The following is a 24,185-nucleotide window of genomic DNA, read 5'->3' as shown; positions in this document are numbered from 1 at the left end:
TCTATTATTACATGCAGCATAAATATAATTTCTGTATTGCATTATTGGATGTTAACAAAGCCACCCCCCCGCCCCCCGTTTTTTTGCTTAACTCACAGAAACCTCACACGATTTGTCTGTCGCAATTGAGCATGTTAATATATACATGTTAATATTTACTGTTGTGCTTCCCCAAAATGATACATACTCTACTGATCTTTAATCACAGAAGTTGATAAAATGAACCTCCATGTATGGTGAACTTTGTTTTCCTACCTGATCACACTTTCTGGTTACTAAAAGACTATTGTTTTTCCTTTTAAAAATATTTGGTCCTGTTTTCTGTGCCCAAACAAACTCTTTTGAACATAAGTTAACCTTTGTGGGATGATTAAAATGGGCCCTGCCTTCGGAAAATCAGAAGTGCTATTGAGCAGAATTCTAGTTGCTAAAAATGCCAGGTAAAGTAGATATTTTTAGTACATGTAATTCATTTCTGCTAAGACTTGAAGTCTTGAGAATTCTGGAATTTTCTGAGATACATTCTCCTTAGAGTGTTATAATTTGGCTTGTGTATATTTGAATTGTGTGGTTTTGTAAAAGTATATGATATTATGTAACTAATATTTGTTGTAGTTTAAGAGCTTGACTCTTTAAAAACAAAAATCAAGTTAATGAGTCACTCATTCATGCAGACACACTGAGATTGTTAATTATATGAAGCTGGGAAGGCCAGTCCATTAGGAAATGCAGCTCAGCTGCTTTGCCAATAGTTTGTGGTCTGATGAGAGGTTTTTGTACAAGAGGAAGGATTAGCCCTGAAGAGAACTGTCCAATCTATAGATGGATGTTTTGGGCATGTGGAAGCCTAAGCTGAACTCAGAATATCATGGCTTAGCAAATTAATAAAGTTATGTTAAGTGGTCTCTAGGTACCAGATCTTGGTTAAATAGAGCTCAAAATAGACTAAGCTACCAAGGGTCAAAATAGAGGAATTGTAGTTTAAAAAAATATATACCACAGTATGTTTTGAACTTAGTCTTTATTTTTTAAATTCTCATACTTGAGAATTAAACTCTGTTTCCTAAAAATAATTTATATATAACATAATATATACATGACTGAATCTTATTACCATGTGAGCTCTGTTTTCTGGTCAACATTATTCCTTTGTTTTAAGAGCTAGAAAAAATGGCTTAATGTGAAACTTACTGCCTCACTTTAAACATGTTCTGATTGAAGAACTCTGTCAGGTGTCAAAACAAGTCTACCCTCTGGCAAGAGTGACAAGTTCTTCATGAGGAAATTCTGGAATTGCCTTTGGGAAGTATTTTAACAATCTCTTTGGAACTCTTTTTCTAATTGGTTATGTCAGCTTTGGGTGTGGGTGGAGTAGGCCACAGATCTGAATTTTCTAGAAGCTTTACTATCATTTATTCTTAGTATAATAATTTTCTATTTGAAGACTTATTCTGGGAGTTATCTGTATTCTTGTACTGATACATTTATACTTATGAGGCTCAGGATGTAGTTTGGTATTGTCTGGCCAACTGCACACTGGTTTTAGGGATATTTGAGAAGGAATGCCATTAAAAATGTCTTTCTCAAGTGCATATGTATGTATGGGCTCTCAAGGATAACATGTTGAAAACTATGTAGGAATTAGTCGTTTAGAAAGTTTGATCTTAAATTAATGCCTGTCACATTGACTGAAGCACAGAGCTTGGCTAGGTATGTTTTCAGAGAGAGCTTTCTTGTTGTACTGAATTCAAGAGGTAATGTATTTCAGAGTGAAAATAAGTGAGGGAAATCGATGTCTGAGCTCCAGGAATCACAGATTTCAATGTTATGAGCCCACGGTCCACGGTTATAGGAGGCACAGACTTCATTCCCCGTGGTGGGTTTCCAAGGTACTCCAATGAAATACGGAGATAAAGGAATCACTTTAATTCACTATGTGATTTTTTTTTTTTTTTTTTGCGGTACGTGGGCCTCTCACTGTCGTGGCCTCTCCCGTTGCGGAGCACAGACTCCGGACGCGCAGGCTCAGCGGCCATGGCTCACGGGCCCAGCTGCTCCGCGGCATGTGGGATCTTCCCGGACCGGGGCACGAACCCGTGTCCCCTGCATCGGCAGGCGGACTCTCAACCACTGCGCCACCAGGGAAGTCCCACTATGTGATTTTGACTTACATTACTCATAGATATACTTGAGGACATTGTGATGGTGTGTAAAGGATAGGCTTGTGGAGTGTCACAGGCCTGAGTTTAAACACCACTTATTAACTGTGTGATGTTAAGTAAGTTTACTTAACAATGCCTGTAATTTCTTCATCTGTATAAGTGGGATTAATGATAATAATAAAACTTTTGCATCAAGCTGTTATGGGGATTAAATAAAATGACATTTTCTAAAACACAAAGAAGAGTCTTTTAGGACATCCTCCTCGTACATCCACTCCCACCCCAAGTACCATGGGCTGAGAAATTAATGTCATCAGACGTTGCTCAGAAGGGCAGTTATAAGGTTAAAAGCACATTTTACATATGGGTAGTCTTTAGATAAGGTCATTTCTAAACGTTTTCAATGAAAGATAGTAGTATTTCAATGACTATTTAGGCCATGATGTTTTAAAAGCAGCAGCAGTTTTAGATGAAGTAACCTAGTCTTTCAGGGTTTTATCCCCTGTCCACAAATGCTGCTCTGGGAGATGGCCTAGTGTTCGGTCACTTACACAAGTGGTCCAGTGCACAGGACTGGGAAGGATGTCCTACTAAGGATCAGGGTTACCAGCCTTTTTGAAGGCTTCAACAGGCCTTTTTGAAACTCCCCTTGTAGGGGGTATGGTAGGTGACTGTCACCTTTCCCTTCATGTAACTTGGACGAGAGAAATAATTGTAAAGATGAACACAGAAGAATTTGAGGATCATTTCTTAAGAGGTTGACTCTGGGTGATTTTTTTAAGTCCCAAGAGTTGGGTGCTTTATTTGGGCTCCTGCCCTTGGAGAGTAATAACCAATTGCCTGAGAGTTCTTGCTTAGTTTCCAGTATCCAAACTGGAAAACATTAATTTGGAAAAATCTTCAGGGCTTCCCTGGTGGTGCAGTGGTTAAGAATCCGCCAGCCAATGCAGGGGACACGGGATCGAGCCCTAGTCCGGGAAGATCCCACGTGCCACGGAGTAACTAAGCCCGTGGGCCACAACTACTGAGCCTGCGCTCTAGAGCCCGTGAGCCACAACTACTGAATCCCGCACACCTAGAGCCCGTGCTCCACAACAAGAGAAGCCGCTGCAATGAGAAGCCCGCACACCACAATGAAGAGTAGCCACCACTCGCCACAACTAGAGAAAGCCTGTGCACAGCAGCAAAGACCCAACGCAGCCAAAAATAAAAATAGATAAAATAAATAAATTTATAAAAAAAATGTTCATAACCCATTTTGGTTATAAAACCAAAAGTTTTGGTATACTGTATTTATCATATTTATGATTTTCCTCTTTTCATTTCACAATTTATAATCTTAACCTCCTAGAGCGTTTTTTCTTATGGGATTTTGAATATTCTTAGTTTTATGTATTTTGTTGCAATATGAGACCATAATAATAATATTGCTTGGAATCTTTAAATATTTAAAAAATGATTTTGAAGAATACATTTAAAAAGTTATCCTTCTGAGTAGCAAAAAAAAATGGCATTAGTAACGTAAATTAATTGATTGCTGTTTTATTGAATTATTAGACTGAAAGCACTGTTACACGTGTGATCTTCCTGTATCTGTTTTGCTGAAGTGTTAGTTTCAAACCTACTAAACAAGTAACCTAATGCAAAATTTAAAATTCAGCTGGATAATTTATACCAAGAAGTAGCTCAAAGTGAGATATTATGTGAATTGTAGAGACCACAGCTTGGCAAAATTTTTAAAGAGAATACTCAATTGAAGATACTTCTAGGCATGTACCAGTGTGTTTAGAACTAAGGAGACCTTCTAAAATAAAATGAAATCTCAAAAACTTGAGGAATTAGTGACGTGATCTAAACTTCATTTTACTCAGTGAATTCAGGTTACTTAATGTTACAAGAGTCAGCAGAATTAAAATTGAGATCATTCATTTGTTACTTCTTTTGTCCTCAACATCCCTTTTGCAGGAGTGCAAGATACTGAGGTAGGCATGTATATGAAGTGATATGTAGTATGTGCTTTTTCTCTTAACCTTTTTTCTTATCCCTTTCTCCTATCTTTTAAAAAATTTTTTATTGCCTTCATGGCACAAATAATCTAATCTGCCTACCTGCTAGATTAGAAACCTTGGAAATAAACTAAACTTCTTTCTCTTCTTCCATTTCTGTGTCTGGGTACCACCATTTTTCTCATGTTCTTTTGTCTGTCACTTCTCCATTTCTATAGCCACTGTGCTAGTTCGGTTGTTAGCACTCTATCCCACTACTGGAATTATCTTTCTAAAACACTCACTAAGTACCCAATCATTGATTCAGCTATTTTTCTATGTTGCTAATAATTAGCAACATTATCCAGTTTAGGTTTCTTTTATTATTTTTGAGAAGGGGCTAATAGGCAGTGAGATCAATAAAGGAACAGTAGTTTGGTAGTAAAGTAAGTGATGGGAAGGTCATGAGCCACAAAACAGAAAAAATACATGTGTTAAATAATTGAGTCCTTTGTAGAGCTAACTTATTATCTGTTCTCTTCTGGTTTTAATTACTGTTGTGCACTTCTGTTTTCTGAGAACTAAAGCTTCCTCAGAATTCTGGAATAACTTGGGACAGTGACTGCTTTTCATAGGCTTTCCTCCAGTGCAGTCAGCAATGGTTCGAGTTTTTCTTTTCGCAGTTTGAACAAGATAAATTACAGTTTTTATTGGATAAAAGGTGACAGACAGGTGATGTTACAAAAAAGCAATAGATTAAAAAAAAATGGAACTCTGAAGCAAATGGAATAACATAAGGAGGAGTAGTTAATGAGATGTGGAATAATTTAATAAGCCCAGAACAGAGAATTTAGAATACAAAATAAAATTATGGATAATGCTTAAAGTTTTAGCCCATTTAATCTAAAATAATTTCTTCAGAAATCTTATTTATTTTCATCTTAGTTACAGGAACACACTTAAAAGAAGGGAATACCTTAATTATAAATATGTTTGTATCCTTGTTGCACTGTGAAGGATGTCTGTTTTGAAAAGTCCCATGCCTGATGTCTGCCACAAGAAATGCACAAAAACTAACATATGCTTAAGGGAATTTTTCATCTCTTGGAGTCAGGTTGAATCAGCAGCTTTCTTAAGGAAACCACAGTTCCAGGAATTTTCTAACTTTTCATGAGCATTTAGACTGGTCTGCGAGATTGAAATGGACCTCAGGTGCCCAAAGCAACTCTCAGAAATGACCCAACCTCTTTTGGTTTATTTAGAGTGATGGAGACTAATCTGTTTCTTATTTGTAAGCTAATTTGAACTTGGTATCAGAGCTTGATCCTAAATGAATCAGGATATAGAGAAGAGAGGCTATGTTGGCATCAAGAGCAAAATTAGAAGGTATAATCCTCAAATCACAAGAATTTTTCTCTTCTTTAATTGCACATACATTGGTTTCTGTTTTGCCTGGATCTTAGGGTAGTGTGGGATCTAACTTGGTACCAACTGTTTGTGAAAAATGAGCATGACTGTTTGAGAGAAAATAATGTCACATACTACTATAAGAATTCTAAGATGAAGAGTGATTTTGGAAGTGAAGGTATGTTTTATTATTAGGACAACCTAGAAGTACTTCATTTACCATAAAAATCAAAGAAACAGGCTTAGATTGTGTCAGTGCTTTAGGGACTGTGGCTATATAAAGGTTTATAAAATTAAGGGAAGTTATGAACAGAGTGAGTAACGATCAGGTCTTTGCATTGAAGTGGCATGATACAGTGGTTAAGACCATATGGCCTGTGGGTTAAGATTTCTTGGGTTCAAATCCCAGCTTTACCATTTGTTAGTGATGAGGTCTTGGGCAAGTTAGTGTCCTTAAGTTCTTATTAACTGTTTTGTTTGTTTGCTTTGGTGGGGGTGGGGTAGAGGTAAGGTGGCATTAAATGAGATACTTCATATAGATATCAGTATCGTGGTAGAGCATTGATGTTATTGTCACTAAAGTATTTTTTCAAGCAACTTTGTTATCCTTAGCTTTCTATTCCTGTCATGGTCATGTAAGTCATGAGGTTAAAACCAAACAAACCTGAGTGGGTATTTTCTTTGATTCAGAGGAATACAAGGAGACCGTATGTACTAAACTTTAAACTTTTAACTGCTCACATTTAGCTTTGCACATAAGCCTTGAAAGAATAACACCCATCTTGAAATTTCAAAATTAAATTCCATTAACCTTGGGTGGAAATTTGGAGTTTTAGAATTCGTTAGAATCTCTTAAGCCTCTGGAATGTTGTTAAGGCAGCCCTGACTCAGTGTGCCCTGCCTGTAGGTCAGGTTAATGGGGGCTGCTGGGGCAGTGACTAGAATGTATACTTCCATAGTGACAATTGTGGTTCATGTAGAAAGGAAGATGGGCGTACTTTAATTTTCTAAATGATCTGAAGTACCTGGAAATACAGTAGACATTTTTGGTCTTGAATGCTGTTTTGGTACCAGTGTCTGTTAGCATCCAGTGGTATCACTGAGGGTTATATGTAAGCTCTTACTCCATTTTTTTTTTTTTTTTTTTTGGATAACTGTTACTGCTTTAGACCCCTTTACATATTTTTGAGATTCTTTACTAATCAACAATATATTTTATTTAGCCAGTGGTTAACTTGTGTGACAGAAGTTTCCTTATGAACCATTCATCTCCCTTAAATATTCCTATGTCTTTTGACATGTAAATCCCTAAATAACTTAGTTTTAATCACAAGACTAAAATCTGGATTAAGGAAAATCAAATTTGGTAGAGACATTTTATGTATAGTTAAAACTGCTGCTGTTTAATTATCCCTCTTTCTATTGAAAAGGAACCTTGGCAGTAGTTGTTCAGAAACATACTTGAAATTTTTATATTAAGTTGGGTACAATTTAATTGGACAAAATAAAGTATTATATATGTTCAATAAATAGTTTAAAAATTACGTGCCTGAAGAATGGAAAGTGGTTGTTGTTGGTAGAGATCTTTTAGAAAGCTTGAAGAGTCATCTCTTCCACTGCTGTATCAGAATCTTTGGGAAGGTCTGCTTGGGAATCTCCATTTTAAGAAGCTCCTTAGGAGATTTTTATGCACACTGAAGTTTTAGACCCACTGCTGAATTCACTACTGACAGCTTTAGGATATCGGCTTCTGCTCTTCTGATGGAAGCTACTCTTCCCCAGTTGGGGGAAGAACAGGGGTGAGCTGAGGCAGCTCTTCCTGATGCCCTGCCGGGCTCTGTGCTGGGAAATTTCTAAAGCTATCAGTGTTTTGAGTCCTCTTTCAACTGGCACTCCTGTGGTGAAGGAACATGTCATGTTAATGGTGATGCCCAACCCAGAGCCTTCATGTGTTTCCTAAAACATTAATACTTCCTAGCAGGGGACGAAATTGCAGGTGAGGAAACATAAGAGAGTTTAAGTGGTCTTCTGGAGCCAGGACTGGAACTGAGGTTGATTTGATTTTAATGCCCAGACTCTTTTCTTTCTGTCTTTTTTTTTTTTTGCTGTGCCGAGCAGTTTGTGGGCTCTTAGTTCCCCAACGGGGATTCAACCTGGGCCCTGGCAGTAAAAGTACCATGTCCTAACCACTGAACTGCCAGGTAATTCACTACTTTTTTTTTTTTTTTAAAGCCCAGACTCTTTTTGATTTACAATATTATATAAACTTCAGGTGTACAGCGTACTGATTCACACTTTTTATAAAGCCCAGAGTCTTACACTATCCTTGCTACCCTCCTTTTACTGGAAAGAACAATGGGTTGTCGGTTAAGGTAGCCTTGGGTTGGAAGGATGCCTCTATCATTTACTGGCTTCACTAGCGACTTTACACATCCCCAAATTCAGTGTCCTCATCTGAAGAGCAGGCATGAAGATTGTAAAATTCTAAGGTTATTGTGAGGATTAATCTACCACATTTTTAGAGTGCTTCAGCATATTTTTATAGTTCTGTCCCAGAGTAGGCATTCTAATAAATGATGACTATTATTCCACAACTTAAGGTAAGGTGAGTGTGCCTTATGGAATGAACCAATTTTAGGCTAAATGAGTTTGTCAGATTATGAAATGTATGTTTTCCTATTCTGATGTGGTGTGATAACTAGAAACAAGGAAGGTGCTGGATGTGTGAAGGGGTCTTCTTGTGGGAAAACAGTGTAGACCTGTATTTTTTATCTAGTACCCATATCCTGGTAAATTCTAAATTTGATTCTAGCCCAGACCCTTCCTATAGCTCCAGACTCTAGTAGTAGCTCCAGATGTTTCTGTTGAAATGCCCACAGGATGTTTCCATCAGTTAACCCCTTAACATGTCCAAGTCTAAACTTGGGCTCTTCCTTCCAACACCTGCACCCTTCTGTTAGGGTTCCCTACATCAATGAATGGAATTGCTCTCCATCTGCATCCTCCACAAAATCTAATCTTTCATCAAAGTCTGCTGATTGTTATCCCCTGTGTCTCTGCCTTCTCATCTTTGTCTTCCCCACCATCACCTTAGTCTACGCTACGGTCACCTCACACTCAACTCCTCCCCTGCATTTCTCTTGCCCCCTCCATGATTCTGCCACATTGGATATTTTTTCAACATACAATTGGTTGTCATACCTTATTTAAAACCCTTCAGGAATTTTGCCTTATTCACTTTCTCTGCCTTTTTTGTTTCACGTACATTCCCTCTTTAGCTGTGGCTGGCCTCTTTGCTTCTCTTTCCTGACTTTGAATGTGCTTCTCTCATAAGTGCTTTTAGACCTTAGCACTTGATGTGCCCAGATTTGAACACTTCCCATACCTTTCAGATCTCATGTCAGTCTTACTTTAGGTCTTTGCTGCTCTCTGGGATACATCAAGTCTCCTGTTATAAAATCTCATGGTGGGGAATTTCCCATATTTTTAGTAGCATTTATCTCTGTTTACAATTATGTATTTGCATGGTTGTTGGATACCATTTGGTTCTCCAAATAAAATGTAAGTTCTGTGAGACAATTTCAGCATCTACAAAGGCCTAGAACAGCCCTGACAGCAGATGAGAAATATTAAATGACTGACTGAACTACATAACTAGGCAATTAAAAGACAATCTTTTAGAACTAAAAGATTAGTTCTAAAGTGAGGTAAGTATACATGAAGTCACAGTGTTGGCAGGTTAAGCATTGTTACTTGGGAATACATTTGTTATTGTAACATTGGTTTCATGAGCCTCTAATTTTACTTAAAGACTGGTAGTGTTTTGAATTTTGAGTTTCTGAGTACAGATTAAGAGCTTCCAGAAGTTGATTGTACTTTAATGACTTTTAGAGTCAAAACTTTCCCCTTTCCTCACACCTGGACAGTATTTGACGTTCACAATTTAAAAAAGATATAGTTGGTTGTGTACTTCTTGATGTTTACTATATAGAATGTATTTATTTATGTTATTTGCCTAATTTTAAAATGCTACCAAAACTTACGAAGTCAAGAAATCATAGATGTTATAAAAGGTTTTTTCAGCTCTTATACAAGTTAGAAAAAATGAAGAAGATTAATATGATATTGGAATTGTGCTTTTATGTTACTTTTTGGTATTTGGACCTTAATTTACTGTATGATTATCGTTAGCAAATTGAAATGTTCTTGTGAAAACTCTTAAGGCTGTAGTATTTTCTTGAAAATTGGTTTAGTACTGTTGTTTACATTGTAAAATTAGTGCTTTCAATAAGATTTTGGTTTCCATCTATCCTGAATTCTCCTTAGGAGTGCACAACTTCAAAAATAAAGAGGCACAGTCAGCAGAAAAAAGAGGTGGTCTGAGCATTTATGCGTTAAGTATGCATGTTAATTAGGAAAAAAATTAGAAAAAATATGAAAACAGATGTTACATAAATTATTGCAGTCCCAGGGCAGCAGTAACTTATACACTGACAGTAATTTTTATATGTGCATGTGTATGTCTATTTCTAGATTTCTCAATGTTTATGCAATTCCGTAGAGAATAACTAGAAGAATGGTATACCCTTTCAGTGAGACAGCGGTAAACATTCCTTCTGCATGTGGCTTGCTGAGCGAGTCTAGGCATAACATACACTTTTCCTGTACAGATAGCCTTCCGTGTTTCCTAATTCTTCCTGTAGTCTTCTTCCTTCCTTCTTGGTTTCTTTGATAGTATGTCAATGAGATCTTTTATTGGATTATGTCCTGTCAAAACAATAAAATGAATCATGATCCCAGCAGTGTAAGAAATGTAAAATTGACTGGGATGTAAAGTATGTGTTTAGAAACAAAGCAAATCACAACTACTGAGGACGCTGATTGTAGTGTCACTTTTTCTTTGGTTACTGTTGTACTTTCTGAAGAAATAGCCATCATTCTCTGAACAGTATTGACACAGTAGCGTGACAATCTATACTAAGTGTTACATAAACACACATTTATCAAATATACATATATTGGAATAATTGAAAGATACTTGAATGTCTTTCACTCTAAAGAGACATCCATAATATAAAAATGGTTTATATTTTTACAAGGGAATGATGAGAAATAGAGACATGCTTTATTTCAGCGGTGTGGCGATTTTTAGTTCAGCCATGGAGAAAAACCATGTGACTATATTGCTGTCCAAGGAGCTGCTGACAATGTCTAGATATTTCCCATACATAGATTATATAATTTAGAAACATGTTGTTTGTAACTTTTCAGATGAGATTGAAAGTTAAAATAAGGAAATCCTCCATCAGAAGGTAATAAATCATTCTCTTTATCAAATGAACAAACAAAACATGAACTATATTCAGTATAGGGGCACAGAACAGTTTCCTTAAATCTATCTGGAGATCAATGCTACATTCATTGGTATTCTTCAGAAATCATACTTTGTTATTTGGTTGTAGTAGCATATGATGCTCAAATGTGTTTTAAGTAATTAATTTCTTTTGCATCCCAGTAGGTTTCAGATACATCTATTATCATAATGTTTTTCAGTTCTGTGTTTTTGACCTATATTTTACCTAACTACTGTTGTCCTTTTGTACATATGCTGAGTCGCCAGTAAGCTGTAACAGGTTATTGGGAGTAAAGTAAACTAATACAGAATGAAGTCTAGAAAAGAGTGATAATAATATATTTAGTAATTTATTATTATTTAGAGGTTCTTTACCTAAATTAGATATTTAAGAAATTCCATTGTTCTTGATTTTATGTAGAGATACATCTATGTCAGATATGATTTGTGAAAGTAGATTGAAGTATATTACTAAAGATGATAAATGTTTTTCTTTTGCTACAGGCAAAAAGGCTATGGAAATTAATTTTTAATTCACAAATAATATTTACTTGCCACACTGATACATCTGTATTCTAATTTTATGTTTTATTTATGCTTTGGAATTCATTTTCAGTGGAATTTTTTTCACATTTGTTTGCAAATGTCAGATTTCCATTTTTTATTTTATGTGATTTTAATACTTGATATTAGTTTACTATTGTATTAGTAGTGTATTTCTTATTTGAACACTTTTATTTCATTTCAGTGAAACAAAGTGATAACAGGTGGTTTGTTTTATATTGAGGTGTTTTAGTTTTTTTTTTTATTATAATGCTTTTTATTGTAGGCATTTTAAAGTGAGTTTCTTCTAGGAGCTAAAATAGATAATTGAAAGAGTGATTAAAGAGTAAGCTAATATTTGTCCCCTAAGAGCCAAAAATATTATGATATAAACTTTTTCAGCCTGCTTTTTGCATTGATGGCTTTGGTTTAGGGTTCCTTTGCTTAGGGAGAGGATATTTGAAGCTATTTTATTTATTTATTTTTCTAGGTATTTGCTGTTTTTCCTGCAGCTCAGTCGAGGGATAACTCAGCTGATCTCTATTTCTTGATTCTTTACTTCCGATTGGCCAACCAAGACTTTTATTTGGCAAACTCTGTTGTACAGAACCTGACATCATCTATGACCCGTAACAAGAGCACGTGTTTTCAAGTGTCAATTAGATTTGTGGATCAATAAAGTTTTCTTGAAAGGTAAGTGTATATTTATTCAAAACGTACATTTAAAAATTCAGTACTATCATCAGCTGTCTTAGTCTGTTTGGGCTTTTGTAACAAAAATCCCATAGACTGGGTGACTTATAAATAACAAAAATTTATTTTTCACTGTTTTGGAGGCTAGGAAGTCTAAGATCAAGGTGCCAGCAAATTTGGTGTCTGGTGAGGACCCACTGGTTCATAGATGGATGTCTTCTTGCTGTGTCTTCACTTGGTGGAAGGAATGAGAGAGCTCTCTAGGGTCTCTGTTTATAAGGGCACTAATCCCATTCATGAGGGCTCCACCCTCATGACCTAATCGCTTCCCAAAGGCCTCGCTCCTAATACCATTACACTTGGAATTAAGATTTCAGCATATGAGTTTTGGGGGGTGATAAACATTCATTTCATAATAATACCCTCATTATAGTTACAGTAATGTGTTTTATATATTTGTGTACAAAAAATATGTGTGGGTGTGTATGTGTGTGTTTATATACTGCTGCCAGGTTTAGATTGCAGGCTCTTTAAGGGAATAATGTTGCCCTCTAGCACAGAGTTCCCTGATCAGTTTCTTTCCACTTATATATCTACCCGCCAGCTTCCAATCTATTCCTTTCCTTCACTGTTTTCCTTCTCTTTTAATTGAGCCTGCATGAGGGCTTTAAAAATACTTTCCCACCAGCAGACTTTTAGCACTTTTCTTACTGAATACTTTTTGTTCCATATTTCTTTTCCTTCCCTTTTCGTCTTTCCTTCTTTCCTACCTTCCTACCTCCTTACCTCCCAACATTCATTAAATTTGTTGGAGTTGTGAAATTAGAATGATTGAACTTAGCATTGAAGGTATCTCAGATAGGTAGCATTCACATTTTTTTTTTTAACCACAACCCATAGTAAGAAATAAATTTTATACTTATGAGCCATTTCCCACAGGTATAAATGCACAAATGAAACAAACAAGAGTTAAAACCATTCTACCCTGGCTACCTTGAATATATGCTGTGCTCTATTCTATTACATTTTTGGGGGGGTATATTTCATTTAATATATGCTGATACCCATAATTAAATTTACTTCCCTATCCAATAGTGGATCACCGTTGCAATTTCTGAAGTCATACTTTAGATCACTTGTATGTTTGCTCATGACTGACTTGTAGGGAAAATAAATGGAATCAGGTAGTTTGTTTTCTGTTTCAGTCAAGCTGCCTTTTCTTCTGCCTCCCCTGTGCTTCTCATTTCTGTCGATTCATTACAAGTTATCAAATAACTTGGGGAAAGAACTGTGTAACTGCTGGGAAATACTAGAGCACTTATAGGTTCTTCTGTAGTAACAACACAGATACCAAAGGTCATATCTCAAAATATAAAAGGAAGATAAATCTTTGATAGAATCATTCCTGTATAGTAAGGTATATATTTCTTTATTCTCTTCTTGTTCTTTCTATGTAAATTGTATGTGCATGCTAATGCTCTCAAATCATTCTTGGTTTAAAACATTTTAAACTTCCAAAGCCTTTTATATCAGCTTAGAATAACAGATTTTTCCCCAAAGTGGTCTATTCTAGTGCTCCTTCCCATTTCGTTTAACATTTTTATCCTTTTAATAAGTTGCAAACATTTAAAAATTGTGAATGTAATATATTTTATTAGAAAGTTTGGTATATACAGAAAAGTAAAAAGAAAATAAAAATTATCCCTAATCCAATGCAGCTAAAGCAGTTTTAAGAGGAAAGTTCATTGCCATAAACACGTACGTTAAGAAAGGAAAGCTCAAGGTGTCCACTCTCATCACTTTTATTCAACATAGTTTTGGAAGTTCTAGCCTCAGCAGTCAGAGAAGAAAAAGAAATAAAAGGAATCCAAATTAGAAAGGAAGTAAAACTGTCACTGTTTGCAGATGACATGATCGTATACATAGGATATCCTAAAGATGCCACCAGAAAACTGCTAGAGCTCATCAGTGAATTTGGTAAAGTTGCAGGATACAAAATTAACGTACAGAAATCTGTTGCATTCCTATACACTAACAATGAACTATCAGAGAGAGAAATTAAGGAAACAATCCCATTTACCATCTCATCAAAAAGAGTAAAATACCTAGGAACAAACCTAACTAAGGAGGTAAAAGACCTGTACTCAGAAAACTATCAATATGAGATACTAATGAAAGAAATTGACAGCTACACAAACAGATGGAAAGATGTATCATGTTCTTGGATTGGAAGAATTAATATTGTTAAATGACCATACTACCACAGGCGATCTTACAGATTCAGTGCAGTCCCTATCAAAATACCAGTGGCATTTTTCACAGAACTAGAACAAATAATTTTAAAATTGATATGGAAACACCAAAGACCCCAAATAGCCAAAGCAAATTTGAGAAAGAAGCAACGAGCTGGAGGAATCATGCGTCCTGACTTTAGACTATACTACAAAGCTTTGATAATTAAAAAAGACTCATACATCAATGGAACAGAATAGAGAGCCCAGAAATAAACCCACGTACTTATGGTCAGTTAATCTACGACAAAGGAGGCACAAATATACTATGGAGAAAAGAGAGTCTCTTCAATAAGCGGTACCGGGAAAACTGGACAGCAACATGTGAAAGAATGAAATTAGAACATTCTCTAATACCACATACAAAAATAAACTCAAAATGGATTAAAGACCTAAATGTAAGACTGGATATTATAAAACTCCTAGAGGAAAACATAGGCAGAACACTCTGACATAAATTGCAGCAATATTTTTTTGGATCCATCTCCTAAAGCAAAGGAAAGAAAAGCAAAAATCAACATACAGGATCTAATTAAGCTTAAAAGTTTTTGCACAGAAAAGGAAGCCATCAACAAAATGAAAAGACAGCTTACTGAATGGGAGAAGATATTTGCAAATGACATGACCAATAATGGGTTAATATCCAACATATATACATAGCTCATACAACTCAACATCAAAAAAACAACCTGATTAGATAATGGGCAGATGAACTGAATATACATTTTTCCAAAGAGGAAATGCAGATGGCCAACAGGCACATGAAAAGATGCTCAACATCATTAATAACCAGGGAAATGCAAATCAAAACCACAATAAGGTATCATTTCACACCTGTCAGAGTGGCTGTCATCAAAAAGAACACAAATAACAAATGTTGGCAAAGATGTGGAGGAAAGGGAACCCTTGTACCTGTTGGTGAGAATGTAAATTTGTGCGAACACTGTGGAAAACAGTTTGGAGGTTTCTCAAAAAATTAAAAAAAGGAACTATCACATGGCTCAGCAGTTCCACTCCTGGGTGTGTATTTGAACAAAACAAAAACACTATATCAAAAAGATACATGCACCGAGTGTTCATTGCAACATTATTTACACTTGCCAGGGTATGGAAGCAACTCAAGTGTCCCTCAACATGTGAATGTATAAAGAAGATATTTTGTGTGTGTGTATACACACACACACACACACACACTGGAATACTACTTAAAAAATGATAAAATTTGCCATTTGCAGCAACATGGATGGACTTGGAGGGCATTATGCTAAGTGAAATAAGTCAGAGAAAGACAAATACTGTTAGGCAGTACTTACATGTGGAATCTAAAAAATACAACAAAATTAGTGAATAAAACAAAAAAGAAGCAGACTCACAGATATAAAGAACAAACTAGTGTTTACCAGCTGGGAGAGGGAAGGGAGAAGGGGCAATATAGGGGTGGGGATAAAAAGGATTATTATAGGATTATATGAAATCATGTGTGTTAAACTTTTGAAAATTGTAAAGCACTATAAAAACTGAGGAATCTTTCATTCAATGGAAAAAAGAAAAAACACACACTTAAAAAAAAGGAAAAGAAAGCCTAAGTAAATAACCTAAAATTACATCTCAAGAAATGTAAAAAGAACAAACTAAGCATAAAATTAGTAGAAGAATAGAACAAAACAAAAAGCACAAATAAATGAAGTAGAGATTAAAATAACAGCAGAAAATATCAATGAAACCAAAGCTATTTTTTTGGAAAAACATAAAGTAGACAAAACTTTAGCTAGATATCCAAAGGGCAGGGTGGAAAAAAACTGGCACCACTGAAATACAGAGGTTCATAAGAAACTGCTGTGAAGTTATTCACCAACAAATTGGACAACCTAGAAGAAATGGTTGAATTTCTAGAAATATACAACCTATATCAGTCATGAAGAAAGAGAAAATCTGAATAGTCCAATAGTAAGGAGACAGAATCAGTAATCCAAAACTTCCCAGCAAAGTCCGGTACCAGATGGCTTCACTGGTGAATTCTACCAAACATTTAAAGTAGAATTAATGTCAAACCTTCTCAAACTCTCCCCAAAAATAGAAGAGTAGGGAACACGTCTGTTTTATCAGGCGAGCATTACCCTGATACCAAAACCAGGCATGGACACTACAAGAAAAGAAAATTACACACCAGTATTCCTGATGAACACAGATGCAGAAATCCTCAACAAACTATATTGAACCAAATTCAACAGCACATTAAAAGGATCACACACCATGATCAAGTGGGATTTTTTCCAGGGATACAAGTATGGTTCATTATCTACAAATCAATGTGATACACCACATTGATAAAATAAAGGATAAAAATCATGTGACCATCTCAGTAGATGCAGAAAGAGCATTTGACAAAATTCAACATCATGGTATGAACTTTCAACAAACTGGGTATAGAGCGAATATATTAATAAAGACCACATATGAGAAACCCATAGCTAGCATCATACTTTATGGTGACAAGCTGAAAGCTTTTTCTCTAAGATGAGGAATATGACAAGAATGCCCAAAATTGTTGCCCCGCCCCCAACAAGAACCTGAGTGTTATTTTCTTGGGCTATTTATCAGGGTTGTTTTTTGCAGTGAGTAACCATGAGAAACAAGATGGTGTTTCCCATATTCAAAGAAGCAATCTCACCAATTTTATTTGACATAGTCCTGGAAGTTCCAGCCAAAGCAATCAAACAACCGAAAACAAAAAACAAAACAAAACAAAAGAACCCCCAAAGTATTCAGATCAGAAAGGAAGAAATAAAACAGAGGTATGATATTATATGTAGAAAATTCCACCAAAAAAACTGCCACAATTAATAAACATTCAGTAAATTTGCAGGATACACAATCAATATGTAAAAATCTGTTGCATTTCTATACACTAACAATGAACTATCAGAAAGAGAATTTAAGGAAACAGTCCCATTTACAATTGCATCAAAAAGAATAAAACTCAGGAATAACTTTAACCAAGGAGGTGAAAGATATGTATACTGAATATTTTAAGACATTGATGAAAGAAATTGAAGTAGACACAAATAAATAGAAAAATAGTCTGTGCTCATGGATTGGAAGAATTGATATTGTTAAAATGTTCATACTACCCAAAGCAATCTACAGATTCAATGAAATCTCTATCAGAAGCCCAATGGCATTTTTCACATAAATAGTAAAAGCTATCCTAAAATTTGTATGGAACCACAAAATACCCTGAGTAGCCAAAGCACTCTTGAGAAAGAAGAACAAAGCTGAAGGCGTCATACTTCTTGATTTCAAATTATATTACAAAGGTATGTAATCTAACCAGTATGGTATTAGCATAAAAACAGACATAGAGACTAATGGAAAAGAATTGCAAGCCCAGAAATAAACCACACTTAGATGGTCAATTAATTTATAGCAAAAGATCTAAGAATATTCACTGGGGAAAGGATAGTCTCTTTTAATAAACGGTGTTGGGAAAATTGGACAGCCACAGGCAAAACAACGAAATTGGACCGCTATCTTACACAGTACACAAAAATTAACTCCAGATAGATTAAACACTTGAACAGAAAACCTTGACCATAAAAACTCCTAGAAGCAGATGTGGTAAGGTGCTTGACATTGGTCCTGGCAATGCTCTTTTGTTTTTTAAATTAGACACCAAAAGCAGAGGCAAAAAAAGCGTAAATCAGTAAGTGGGCAGGAGTACATCAAAGTAAAAAGCAACACAGTATACACTTTAAATATCTTACATTTTATTATATTGAGGTCAGTTGTACATCAGTAGAGCTGAAAAAATAAAAGATAAAAATAATGTAAAAAAGAAACAAGCAAAAATCCCTACTCCTATCTTCTGGTGATGAACTGATGTAATAGATGAAAAATATAACATTTAAAAAAATTTTACTTGGATTTAACATAGGGGAAAAAATGAAATGAAACTTAAATGATTAGTGAATCTGCGATAAATGTTCCTTCAAAATCATAAATATTTGATCCAAAGAGCCTTCCAATATGAAAGAAGATTATGGAAATCTTTAAATACTCTGGAAATAAGAAAATATGAAAAGACTGATCTAAAAGTAGAGTATCTATTTTTTAGAATAATTTATTGAGGTGAAATTTATGTAACATAAAATTCAGTGAATAATTCAGTAGAACCCACCACCTCTGTCTAGTTACACACATTTCCATCACTCCAAGGTAGAACGCCTTACTTTTTAAACAGTTTCTCCTCATTCTGACCTCCTCCCAACTCCTGGTATCCATCAGTCTGTATTGTCTCTAAGGATTTATCTATTTTGAATATTTCATATAAATGGAATCATATAGTACGTGACCTTTTATGTCTGGCTTCTTTCACTTGTAGTACTGTTTTCAAGGTTCATCCATATTGTAGCATGTGTCAGTACTTTATGCATTTTCACAGCTGAGTAATATTCCATTGTATATATAATTGTTTGGTTTGCTTCCACCTTTTGGCTCTTGTGAGTAGTGCTTCTGTGGATTTAGGTGCACATGTTCTTATTTGAGCACCTGTTTTCAGTTCTGTTAGGTATATACCTAGGAGTATAATTGCTGGGTCATGTTGTAATTTTTTATTTACCTTTTTGAGGAACCACCAAGTTGTTTTCCACAGTGGCTGTAGCCTTTTATATTCCCACCAGCAATGTGTGAGGGTTCCAGTTTCTCCACATGTTGTCAAAACTTGTTATTTTTCATTTTTTTTGATAATCAGAATATGATAGTAATAAATGACTTTCAGCAAAGTAACATTGTAGAGGGGTGATTATATTCATTATTTCTAATATAGTGATTATATATCAATTCAGAGTATCACTTAATTCTGTGTTCCGTGCAGAATTAACTGACCAGTAGAAATTGTTTTCCAGAACAAAAGATTTCTTAGTTTTCTTCATCTTCTCAAAAATACTGTATTTTGCTTCATATTTATACCATTTTTTCCCCCTGCATGTGTGTATAGTTCTTTGTTTTTACCAGAGTTTTAAATTACCATTCCTTTTGCTTAATGCTCATAGGAGGTCTGTGTCTCTCCATTTATGGATAGCACACCACAGGTGTACTTCTAGGCTTTAAAATGTATGATTTTAAATCGCAAAATAAATTTTTGTTAGGTTACCTACTGTCTTGTTGAAGAAATACATCACTTAACCTGGACCTTCTGTTTTAGTATGGACCAGAGCTTCGTTGGCCTTTTGCGGAACTGTTACACTCAGATTTCTTTCCATTATATTTCTGGGTTAGTTCTAATGATTCTTGTGTCCCATTGTCACAATTTAAATAAATTTTCAGAAGGTTAAATGGTGAAAGATGAATTTTCTGAGTTATGCATGTTAGAAAATATTTTATTCTCACAGTTGATTGATAATTTATCTGGGTATATATTAGTATTTCTAGATTTAAAATAATTTTCCTCAGAACTTTGAAGACTTTGCTTAGTTTGTTTCTAACATCCATTATTCCTCCTGAGAAATTTGAAGCCAGTCTTACTCATTGAAGAGTTTTCTAGGAGATATTAACAATGAAAACAAAATAGAGAAAAATGCATGATTTGATTATGCTTGCTTTTTAGGGTAGAGAGGTTGACAAGAAGCAAGATAAATAAGTAAAATATGTAGTCAGTTAGATAGTGAGGCTATAAAGGAAAATAAAGCAAGGAGGGGAGGATAGAGAGTTAATAGCATAGGGGGACTGATGGAAATTGTAAATAGGGTGGTCAGGGAGTACCTCCCTGAGAACGGAACACTTTAGTAAATGTCAGATGGAGGTGACGGAGTGAGCACCTCAAGCAGAGTGAACAAGTAGTACAAAGGCCCTGATGTAGGAATATTACTGATGTGTTCAAGGAACAACAGAGAGGTCAGTGTGGCTGCGGCAATGTGAGGAGAGAGTAGTAGGGATTAAATTAGAGAGATAACTGGGAATCTAGTCTTTTAGAGAGGTGCATTTGGCTTTTATTCTGAATGAGGTGGGAAGTTATTGGCAAGTAAGTATCAACATCTGATGTACAGTTTAAAAGAATTACTCTGCCTGGTTGAGAAAGGATTGTAGAGGGAGCAAGGGCAGAAGCAGAGGGACCATGTAGAAGGTTAGAGGTGAGACGTAATTGTGGTTTGAACAACAGGATTTGCTGATGGATTGGATTTGAGTTATGAGCGAAGGCGGGGAGTCAAATACGCCTCTGGTAATGTTTTTGGTCTGAATAACTGGGAAGATAAGAGTTGTATTTAATGAAGAAGGGGAAGCTTATAAAAGGAGAAGGTTAGGGGTTTGGTTCTGGACATGCTAAGTTGAAGATATTTATTAGACATTTAAGTGGAGAGGTCAAGGAGACAGATACTATCCCAGAGTTCAGGGGAAAGGTCCTAGATGAAGGAAAAGCTGTGAAAGTTCTCAATTGTGGATGGTATTTTTAAAGGGGTAATATTGACACAATCCAGTAGATGCAGCTAGAGACAACTGAAGGCCCCAACTTCGGGGCCCTTTAAATCTAGAGGTCAGGAGAAGAGGAATTAGTTGAGGAGGCCAGGGAAGGAAAACCGAGCTAGGTAAAAGGAAGACTCCTTTGGCTTTCTAAATATCTGAAAGCTCAGGAAGCTAAGTGATGTAAATGTGCCAAGGAAGGGGAGTGATCATCCGTGGCACATGTTGCTGAAATGTGAAGTTTTACATGAGCTGTGAATTGATTGTTGGATTTAGCAGTGGGAGGTCATTGGTGACTTTGAGAAGAGCAGTTTCAGTGGAGGACAGAAGTCACACTGGAGTGGGTTCAGGGTGGAGTGGGTTCAGGGTGGAGTGGGAGGAGAAACATGTGGCAACTGAAGGGGGAAAGTTGGTCAAGAGACAATTTTTTTTTTTTTTTTTTTTTTGAGTAGAAGAGAAGCAGCATACATCAATATTGAGAATGCCCCAATAAAGAGGAATAAACTGATGATACAGGAAAGCGTAGTGAATTGCTGAAGCAAGGCGCACAAGTGGAGAGACTGGCCTTAGGTAGGAGCATGGGTGGTTTATCCTTAATAATAGGAAGGCAGGCGGCACACACAGGCACAGATCCATCTGTAAAAGTCTTCGGTCAAGCTTTGTGTTACTTCCGGGATATGTCACATACCAGAAGCATCACGACTAGCTGCCTCCCACTTCTTTAGGCTTGTCCTGTTCAGTTTACCGCTTTGTGATTTTTATTGTAGTAACGTAGATGAATGGTGGTTTCCAGTTTAGGAATTTTGTACTTTAAAAAATTCTGTTACTATAATGAAGACATACAACAAGCATTTATGAAGGATGCACCTCTTGAAGTTTTTGAAAAATGTCAAATGTGTAAATATTTCTGGAGTATGTTCTAGAGAACCACCAAGCTACATTAGGATCAGAAGCAGAAATGCTTTCTCACACCAGCCTTGGGCAGCTTGTGGTTCAAATTCACTTATCAGAAAAATGATAAATTACTTCGTGTCCTGGATTGCTTGAACAAGGATGAAATCATGAATGTAAAAATCTACGAATGCCTGGAGTCTGTTGTTCTCGAATGAAAGTTCTCTCTTTGGTATGTGCCCACATTATATCATGGTCTAACATGTGACATATAACTGTTATTTGTGGTGAGACCACCCAGTACATCATGGGCTAACTCTGAGAAGGGTCTTTGGCGAGTTTTCCTTTTTACAGGCAAATAGTCAAGGTGTCACCCGCCACTCCTTCACCATCTTCTTAACTGATTCCCTGTTAAATAACTTTATTATTTAACGTCATTTAACTTGTCTCCTTCCCTGGGCTTCACATATACATTTCTCCAGTAAGCTGCCATTTTGTCATCTGGACTTGGCTTCTGTGTTTAGGTTGTTGACTTAAACCGGTTGCAGTGACTTTCCCTTTATAACACAGACTTGTTTTCAAAAATCCCAGCTATCTCATTCTGACACACTTGTGCTCCTTTGCAAGTTCCATCCGCAAACCTCCAAGTCCATCCTAATAGTTTTTCCAGGTTAAACAAAACAGTTAGCATCTCTGTGAGGTTTTATGCTAGTGGCATATTTTGAGTAACACTTAAGAATGGTTCTTCCTAAATATTTTTCATTGAATTAAAACATTTTAAGTGGAGACGATCTTTGGGAGTGTCAGGAGAAGGTGAAAGGGCGATGCTCTATTTATAGACTCTAACATGTCATCAGCTTCCAGAGTAGAATCAATTTGAATTCATCTATTCATTTGATCAACAAGTATTTATTGACTGTTTACGCTATGGTGGGTACTGAGCTAACTCATAAATATGTCATTTTATGATGTTTTCCTTTTTAAATTGGATGACGCAAGGAGACTCAGTTTTCTTTTTCTTTTTTTTTTTTTTTTTTTTTTTTGGCCTAGTTCATTGTGAATTTTTCTAGGTTTTCAGTGTACACGCACCAGACATAACTCTCACTTTTTGATAATGGAGAAACAACCAACTCTAGATAATGAAATGTGGAAAATATGGAATCTGCTTCTCTTTCTCTCCCACTTACTCACTTTTACAAAGACTTATCGGACAGTGAACTTTATCACCACTTTCACCTCTGCTTCCTTGCGGTTCTGCTAGTCTCTGTGGTACCTGGTAGACCTGAAAGGAGCATCATGAACTGGAAGGGAGAAGTTAGATGAACACATAATTAGACAAATAGAAAAGGGGTCCGTTATACGTGAGAGGTCACTGTATTTCTATTTTATATAGAAGTTTGAAGTTTTTACTTTAGGTTATTCCCATTTAGGAATACTTTAAAAGTAGGCCGTGAACAGCTAACCCATTTAAAGGGGATTTTTAAAATCTTTAATTTGTAACGATTTGACCATTACGATGCTAACATTTTAATATTGTGACAAAATAAGTTTTCTGCTATTAAAAATATGTTTTAAAAATTTTATAAATGCTTAAGAGTTACTTAATTTCTTCAGTGTGTAGGGAATATTGACTGAAGATATCTTGAAAGCCTAAATTACTTGGAATATATTTGAAACCTCTCTTCTCATGTACTTATCTTCAGCATATTTTTGGGTCATTTATAGTATAGGCTTAAAGTTTGAAGTTTCACATTTTTAGTCTTATAAAGACTTATAAATATGTTTCTGTTAGTACTATTGGAACTAAATAATTTTATCCACATAATTGTCCTTCAGCTGTAGCTGTCTAGAATAAAATTTCTTGAAATAAGCAGTCATTTTCCATTTGAAATAACCATTTAGAAATGTTTTTCATCTGATAACATGTATTTTGTTCTTTATAAATAGCACAGGAATTGAAGTACTTATGTATCTAAGGGAGGTTATCAGCTCAAGTTCAATAGTATGTTTGACATTATTAGGCTGAGGATATTTTATAATTAAAAAAATAGGTTTATTATTACTTTTGTAAAATACGTGTACTTTTGTTATATCTTATGTGTTAATCCCATTTCCTATTGAAGTCACCAATTAAAAGGGAATTGTGTACCAGTGAGGTTCTAAAACCTTGACATTATTTTAATCTGATAACAAATGGGTTTAAGTTCATGTTCTTTCATTTGTTGGCAACAAATCTAAACCTGTATTTTTTGGATTTATGAGGATAAGTCCTGCTTTGGCAATCTTGTAGATCCTCAAGAGAATAGTTAAACAGTGATTAATCATTGTTTCTTCACTGAGTGTGCAGAAAAGAATGGAAAAGCTGCATTTCACACTTCTGAAGCAATTAATCCCCATGATCTTA

At 35.6% G+C, this 24,185-nt stretch overlaps 1 protein-coding gene across 6 annotated transcripts in view; it reads left to right on the top strand.

Annotated features, from left to right (window-relative positions):
* Window positions 1-24,185, top strand: part of TBC1D5 (TBC1 domain family member 5) — a 540,605-nt gene that overhangs the window by 124,067 nt on the left and 392,353 nt on the right. For all 6 annotated transcript variants that reach the window (XM_029214159.1, XM_029214153.1, XM_029214160.1 and 3 more), the window contains one exon: window positions 11,941-12,143. The gene's annotated coding sequence lies outside the window, so the exon portion shown is untranslated. The remainder of the gene's footprint in view (window positions 1-11,940; window positions 12,144-24,185) is intronic.

The sequence above is a fragment of the Monodon monoceros genome, unplaced genomic scaffold (genome assembly GCF_005190385.1).
Source record: "Monodon monoceros isolate NGI ecotype Baffin Bay Population unplaced genomic scaffold, NGI_Narwhal_1 Super_Scaffold_11, whole genome shotgun sequence".
Taxonomy (NCBI): Eukaryota; Metazoa; Chordata; class Mammalia; order Artiodactyla; family Monodontidae; genus Monodon; species Monodon monoceros.
This window is presented reverse-complemented; position numbering and strand designations above follow the sequence as displayed.